The sequence below is a fragment of the Physeter macrocephalus genome, chromosome 20 (assembly GCF_002837175.3).
Source record: "Physeter macrocephalus isolate SW-GA chromosome 20, ASM283717v5, whole genome shotgun sequence".
Lineage (NCBI taxonomy): Eukaryota > Metazoa > Chordata > Mammalia > Artiodactyla > Physeteridae > Physeter > Physeter macrocephalus.
The window spans coordinates 96,908,579-96,916,947 of NC_041233.1; the positions used below are offsets into that span (position 1 = coordinate 96,908,579).

General features: G+C 42.5%; 1 protein-coding gene across 4 annotated transcripts in view; it reads right to left on the reverse strand.

The window, feature by feature from the left end:
* Nucleotides 1-8,369, reverse strand: part of RBPMS (RNA binding protein, mRNA processing factor) — a 196,758-nt gene that overhangs the window by 71,104 nt on the left and 117,285 nt on the right. The window lies entirely within an intron of this gene.

The following is an 8,369-nucleotide window of genomic DNA, read 5'->3' on the forward strand; positions in this document are numbered from 1 at the left end:
CAGCCGCTCCGCGGCATGTGGGATCTTCCCGGACCGGGGCACGAACCCGTATCCCCTGCATCGGCAAGCGGACTCGCAACCACTGCGCCACCAGGGAAGCCCAAGCTCAGCTTTTATACTCTGATGTCCTCATCTCCTTTCCTCTCAGCAGCCAGCTGCTTCCTGTTTCCTCCCTGTATCCATCTCCTGACCTTTACTACTTTCCTTTACTACTACTTCCCAATGCCTCTGACTTCCCAAAGACTCCTCACTACTGCTGTCTTTCTCCAGAACTTCCTCTTCACCCTTGGGCTCCCTCCCAGCAAGGACTGGGTTAAGCAAAACAGGCGAAAACAATGATTTGTGTCCTCACCATCACCAATTCCTCTTCCATTATCTTGGTGGAAGGGGTGAGTGGAGAGGAGGACGGCTTCAGTCCTAAACACGCCACCTCCCTAAGGTATTTCCAGTGGCATTCTGAGTCAAATTTGGCCAAATTTGGGCAAGTGCCTTCTTCTCACTACCCATTTTCCTTCTCTACATAAAAGATTTTATGGTGTTCTCTCCCTTTCCTGTCCTGCAGCTTCCTAGAGCTTAAAGAAGGAGAGTCTGCCTTGGTAAAGTGTGAGACTGTTGTGTTCAATAATCTCCATTCTCTCCCTACAAGTTAATTTAGAAAAAATTCCTTAGCCTGGCACTGAAGGCCCTCACCACCACGCCCATACCCTTCACTTATAAAGAGCCTTTAAAAATAATGCTCTGGTTTCACAATCCTGGATGGAAGGATGCTCAGGAGGTAAGTGAGAAATGATAAAGACAGCAGGATCATATGTTGTAACCAAACTAAGCCAAACAACAACAACCTGCCACACTCCCTATTTTTTTATGCATATATATATATATATATATAGAAATGTATAGAAATGTATATAGAAAGATACACAACAAAATGTTAACAGTGGTTATTTCTGGACGGGAGGAGAATCTATAATTTTAACCCTTCAAATTTCATTTATGGTCTCCTTACTTTTTATAACTAACAATAAAATGGGTCAGGCATAATCATTTTACAAAATGAAATGAAAATACAATTTTGTAAGTTTAAGTGTAACGAGAAGATTCAAGAAAAAAGGATGGGCCGATTTCTCAAATGCAGATGGGCTCAGATTGTGATCATATGATCATCATACTTCTGTCACCAGGGATGGTCCCTAAAATAGACTGAAACCTTTGATCTCCCCAAATAACAGATCCAATATCCAGCTAGACAATCCCTCAGTTCTGTGTTAGTTTTACTTTAAAAAAAAAAAAACAATACTGCAGGACTGGGTCTCTCAATTTTATCTTTTACATAAAGAGCAGGCAAGGTTTCTTGCTGATCTTTTCAATCGCTTTGAAAGTTAAAAGTGAAAAATCTCCTGCAGATTGTGTATCAGCCTCTTGGAACTTTACAAAGAGGCACCACCTATAGAGCACACTATCTAGTTAACCATAAACCAGTGAGTATTTATGCTGGTTTCATACTATCAGTTTCAAGGAGTGGGCAGGTGAGGTCTTAGGACCCCAGACAATGTAAATAAAACAGGGCTGTGTCACACGCCTTTCCACCCATGCTCTTTGCCATTTCTATCTGAATGATCTGAAAAACCTCCTAAGCGACCTGTGTGCATGTCCTCCAAGTATAAACAAAGTCGTCAAATATCCTGGCTGATGATGCCATTATTTATTAAACTAAAATACATAAACTGTTAAAAGTGGTCACTCTTATTTTCTGAAATAATGACTTAGAATTAACTACACCAAAACTAAATAAAACTGTCCAGTAGTTCAAGTTGGTCAACTACTTAAGAATACATTTTAGAGTTAATGGACCCTGGCCATCCAAATCTGATACTTTAAAGAGTTATAGTGAAGCCTGATTTTCACTAATTAGTGACCTGCCCTGAAATCTTGCCCTTACAACTTAATGCGGGCCTCTGGGGTCTTTAATAAACCTTCAGAGGTTTGATTTTAAAGTACCTCCTAAGGAATATCTTTAAAACAGTGATAGCCAGAAGCACCTGTGGGCCATAAGTTAGGTAGTATGGTATGGTGAGACCAGCAGTGGGTCTAGAGCCAATTAGGTTAAAAATTAGCCGTGTGACTTTGGGAAGGAAAGTAAGTATTTTACACACAGTTCTTAAGGGAATAGCATAGTTGCTCAATAAATGTTTGTTTCCTCTCTTCCCATGCATTTAATAAAAGCCTACGGATCATTCAATCAGCCACCTGAATTCCAGCAGCTCAGGAGCTTGCTGGACTCACTTGAGACCTCAGATAGTTAAGAAAGACAGCCCAGTAGACATGTCTACCACCACTCCTCTGGTTTCTAGCAAGGTATCTGTGCCACCTGAATACACAGTGCCCTACAGGAAGTGCAATACAGAGAGACCGTGTGAAGGGTTGTGAGAGTCAGATATTACTTCTGCCCGTTCAGTCTCAGTGGGCATCAGAACTTTGTCCCAAAGACAAAGACGTGAATTAACGATTTTGAAATTCAAAAATCAGAGATACACTTTCATTCTATGCATGCTAAAGGCATGGAAGGATAGACGCCAAAATGTTCATGGTGATTGTCTTGGGGTGGTAGAATTTTAGTGACTTATTTTCTTCTTTATTTTTTCCTGGACTGCCTAAAAATGTTTTTCCTCTCAGAAGCATGTACTTTTATCATCAGAAAAAACTAAAAGTATTTGCATCATGAAACATAAAACACAAAAATGCAAGGGAGCTGCTTCTCAGAGTAAAAACAAGTCTTGCCCTCCTCCCCACAGAACCCCTGCGACTTCGTCTTTCCCTTGCCTCCCTCTAGCCAGCTTGGTTAGGTCTTCCTCAGGCCCAGTCGCCACCCTTCTAGATGACCCCGCTCGAGGACAGCAGGTGTGGGATACACAGCCCCCGGTCCTGGGGGCACTCAGCGCACTTTCAGAGCAGGGGCGGGGACTATAAAGACACCCCTGGTTTTCCAAGCAGCACGTGCTCTGCGCGCTACCCTGGAAAATGCAGGCATGCTGGCTCTGTTCCTTGGGTACAGGGAGCTTCAGTCCAGGCCCTGGAAGGCCCCTATGCCACAGAGGTGATGGCTAAGAGATTTCATATTTGCTGAGTGTTGTCCCTGGGAGGGCACTTGCCAGGTACTTTAAAGGCTTTTCTGAACTTTCACAGGATCTCTTCCGACATAAGTCAGAAAGTTCACTTTCCAAAGGCTGGGGTCAGTACTGGACAAATGGGAAATTCCAGTGGTGTAGCAGGAAAACTAGGAAGTGGTCTGATTATTCACCAAAGGCTTATGTGCTTACTAGGTGTTTAAAAGTATCACTCTTATAAAATAAGATTCAAAAAAAAAGAAGCCATTAAGATAATCCAGGGCTTCCCTGGTGGCGCAGTGGTTGAGAATCCGCCTGCCGATGCAGGGGACACGGGTTCGTGCCCCGGTCCGGGAGGATCCCACATGCCGCAGAGCGGCTGGGCCCGTGAGCCATGGCCTCTGAGCCTGCGTGTCCGGAGCCTGTGCTCTGCAACGGGAGAGTCCGTGCCCCGGTCCGGGAGGATCCCACATGCCGCAGAGCGGCTGGGCCCGTGAGCCATGGCCTCTGAGCCTGCGTGTCCGGAGCCTGTGCTCTGCAACGGGAGAGGCCACAGCGGTGAGAAGCCCGTGTACCAAAACAAACAAACAAACAAACAAAAAAAAGATAATCCAAATATAAAAAATAGTGCACTCTTAGAGAGCACTGACTTTCTTTGCGGGGAGGAGATGCGTGTGAGGCTAGGATCAGGCAGGGGAGTGGGTAGTAAGGAGAACTTAACTTTACAATTCTTTGCTCTGCTGGTGATTCTCAAAAATGATTGTGTATCAGAATCACCCAAAGAGCTTTTAAAAATACAGAGCATAAGTCCTAGACCAGACCCACAGAATCAGAATCCTCAAGGCTGGACTACAGGAATCTGAATTCTGCAAAGTTCTATAGAGCCTTTTGATACTTGCTCCATAAATCTGAATTGAAAGGGGAGGATCTGTCTGACCTGACTAAGGGCTCTGTTAAGCACTGGCTGCTTCCACCTTCTAATGGCATTAGAATACGGTATGCTGCAATGTAAACAGATCAAGAGCATTTATTCAATTAAATTCAACATGTATTATGACAAAACTGACCAAATCAGACACTTGAAGTATGTGCATTTTATCATGTCCCAATCATACTCATTAACGCTGTGACTTTTAAAAGTTCCAAATGAAAAAGCAGAAAATGAAATCTGTGGCATCTTAAAAAATTCCACGTATTTTTCTAGGTGCTAGGATATTGAGTATACAAAAAGCAGAAAAACTATAGGTCTCACGACAAGAGACAAACATACATTCTTCTGTGCACATAGTAACAATCACTGAGTACTCACTATGTGGCCCCTCTTCCAACTTTTACATTTGTCAATTAATCAATCCTCACAACCGTACGGGTATGTTCAATTATTGCCATTTTATAGTTGAGAAAACTGAGGCACAGAGAGGTTAAGTCATTAGACCAAAGTTACAAAACTAGTAAGTGACTGGCCAGAATGAATTTATTTATTTATTCATTCATTCATTCATTCATTCCAGGCTCTATCGCTTGATGCATTAGACTGCTCAGGCTGCTGTAACAAAATACCACAGACTGGGTGGCTTAAACAATAGAAATTAATTTCCTCATAGTTCTTGAGGCTAGAAGGCCAAGGTCAAGGTGTCGGTAGGTTTGGCTTCTCCTGAGGCCTCTGTCCTTGGCTTGCACTGTTCTCACATGGGCCTTTCCTGCGTGTGAGCACATCCCTTATGTCTCTTTTTCTTCTTACAAGGTCGCCAGTCATATGATTAGGGTCCCCCCTAACGGCCTCATTTTAATTTAATCACCTCTTTAAAGACCTTATTGCCAAATATGGTGGGCTTCCCTGGTGGCGCAGTGGTTGAGAGTCCGCCTGCCGATGCAGGGGACGCGGGTTCGTGCCCCGGTCCGGGAGGATCCCACATGCCGCGGAGCGGCTGGGCCCGTGAGCCACGGCCGCTGAGCCTGCGCGTCTGGAGCCTGTGCTCCGCAACGGGAGAGGCCGCAACAGTGAGAGGCCCCCATACCGGAAAAAAAAACAACCAAATATGGTTACCTTTGGAGGCAATGCCCAACTGGGGGGTTGGGACTGCAACATATGAATGTGGGTGGGAGGGACACAATTCAACCCCAAACACCTGATGACTGTGAAACCTCAAGAAAGTTACTGAAACTTCCTAGGCCTCAGCTTCTTCACCTGTAAAATAGTGCTACTGAGAATCAAAGGAGATAATTCATGTAAAATGCTTATTAGCAGAGTGGTCTGACACACAGTATCATCATTTTAAAGATGAAGAAAACAAAACTCAGAGACGGTGACTTGCCCTGCGTTCACCTCTAAAGCGGAGTTCTTACACTTCAGAACACTATGTTCCTGTATAACCCAATGTATAATCCAGCACAATTTTATATAATTTATATATTTTATACATCTCTTAACTTCCTGCTTTTTCACAGTATTTTTCTTTATTACATAAAAGGGAGTAAGAGAAGGAGAAGCTCAAATTAATAAGAATTTAGTGAGGGAAGTATACTACTTTCGTGGGATTGTATACGAATGTCATTCATCTTTTCTCCTGATTTGTAAAGACAACTGGCTATAGCCACCCAGTGACGACACCTCAGAAGATCAAAACCTACTTTTAACTATCAGGAACGAAAAGCAACTCATTTTTTTGTAAAAAATTAAGATTGTCCTTTACATTTGCCTAGTACTCTACATACATTAACACCCACTTAATCTTCAACACAATCTTATAATATCATATTTAGCTCTCCTAACGATTATGTGAGGAAGGTATTATTCCCATTTTTCAGCAAGGGAACAGGAGCACAGCAAGGTCAAAGGTTTTTCTTTACGTTGCAATATCTGGTGTTCTCATTTTTCACGCTCGGCAGAGAGTAGGTGTTCAGCAAATAAGGCAGAGGACTTGCAGCAATCTAGACTAAGCTGCAAAGGCATCTCTTTTATATCCTTTACATGGGCCAAGTTTCCTGACAACTTTGATCACCACCAACCCCTTGGACTGACAGCTCTTCTAAGGCAGAAACCACGGTCCCCTTCTTCCCCAGCGTCTAACACACCTGGTGCTCATTTAAGTTCAATATTCGAGAAATGAGAGTTCAAGTAAACATTTGTTTGTATAATCGAATCCCAGCACATTCCTCCTTTAGTGATGGCAATGAGTACTTTTCAGCCACCATCATATAAAAAACAGCAACAAAAAGAAGCATTTATAAAACCTCTCTCTCATGGCCTGAAACAGAGAAGCCTACAAGCCTTTTCCTACAAGCCTTTTCCAACTCGCAAATCCTATGATTCCATCACAGTCTACTCCTGATAGGTAGTTAAACTCACAACCTCTATCTAGTACCAATTACGGGCACAATGCAATTGGATTCGCCAGTACAGAACCACTACAATGTTCTTTCTTAGTCTGTGGTGTGCTTCAGGGAAAACCACAATTTTGCATATGTGACAGAAAAGTTCACAATTTCCAGAGGTAATTGTAATGGATGATAAGGTCGATCTCAGTGGATGGTGTAACTGCTCTCCGTCAAGGCCCCTATGTCATAAAAAGGAGCTATATTAAGAGAAATCAGGCCAACTTATTTTCCCAAGAATACACTGGGGTTTGCGTTTAAAAAAAAAAAAAAAAAAAAACTTCAAAGTCTGTTTGGCCATGAGCAGTCAGGCAAGTTTTGACCCTGACATGGAAACTATCTGACCACTTCTGAGCAGTTCAGTACACAGGGAACGGTGGTAGGTGGAGCCGGCCAGAGCAGTGCTCTGAACTCTGCTCGAAGCTCTCCTGTAACTTCAGGGACTTGTGGGTGTCCAGTTTGTTCATCTATCTTGCTTTCATGTACCCTACTGTGAACTGGCCATCACCTTTCTGGCTAACTACTTCACACAGCTGTTGTAGCAAATTTAGGGGAAAAAAAAACCCAAAAACCAAACTCTCAGAAAAAAAAGAATTCAATAAAGAACTGAAAGGATAAAAGTATTGCATTACACTTCCTGTCTGAATTAATTTTTTCAAAATACTCTGAGATGTGAAGCAGGCAAATTCACTAAGTAAAGAGTTATTCTAGGTTGTCTTTTCTAAGTGAAAGTATCCTACAAATACTCTTTTCTGATGCCTTAAAGAGAGAAGAAATTTCAGAAAAAAATGAAGAGGCATACAAATGGAATAATTCTGCACATAGCCAAATTAAAATACTCAATTTATCGACTTATCATCACTAATAAATATTTACTAAATATATGCAATGTACAAAGCACTGGGCTAGATGCTGTTTAGAATACAGAATTAGTAAACATCCATACGTCCTCCTGTAGTACAACTGTACCATAAGATGAAACTTTTGTTTAGATTTCACAAATAAACAAAGGTTTTAAGTTTCCCTAGGACATGGAAGAACAAATTATTTTTTTTCTCTATTATGATTTCCTGGCTTCATAGAAAAACTGTAGAATACACTGAGGGAGAAACTCTTCTTTTATCTATTAGTTTCCACTGATAAGCAGCAGCTTTTCAAGAGTGACTGAGCTACAGAATGACTGTAATTTCCACAACAATCCGATTAAATCTGACACGCACATGACACGGGGGAGAAACGAACCTACGTGCCCTTCGATCTCAATAAGAAAAACTGAAGCATATTGTCAGGGAAGGCAGGAAGAAGATCAAGATCATGTGGCTTAGAAAGAAGATCAAGAATGATAGGACGGAAATATTCCAAGTAACAGCAAGGCACTTGGGATTCCCTGAATGCCCTGCCGTATTCAATCACATACGGCCATGCACTGAAAGGAAAAGCTAGGGCCTATCTCACGCCTCACTTCTGCTACTGACTGAGCTTGAGAAAGAAAATTAAGACAACATTTTCAAGTTACTCAATCAAAGGCAGAAATTGTAGCCTGGACATTTAAGGGAATAAGCTCATTAGGTGGGGTAAAAGACTTCTTTTGCAATTAGTCAGTGTCTTTACCCAACTAATTTAAAACGGGAAGCCCAGAATTTTCTTAAAGCTTTACTGGTATTAGTTTGTTAGAACTGACCGTTCTACTATATAAATTCTTTGTGGATGTTTACTTTCCCTCCTAGATGTATGGCCAAACTGTCCTCAAAAACAGAACTTCTTTTTTTTTTTTTTTGCGGTACGCGGGCCTCTCACCGCTGTGGCCTCTCCCGTTGCGGAGCGCAGGCTCCGGACGCGCAGGCTCAGCGGCCATGGCTCACGGGCCCAGCCGCTCCGCGGCATGTGGGA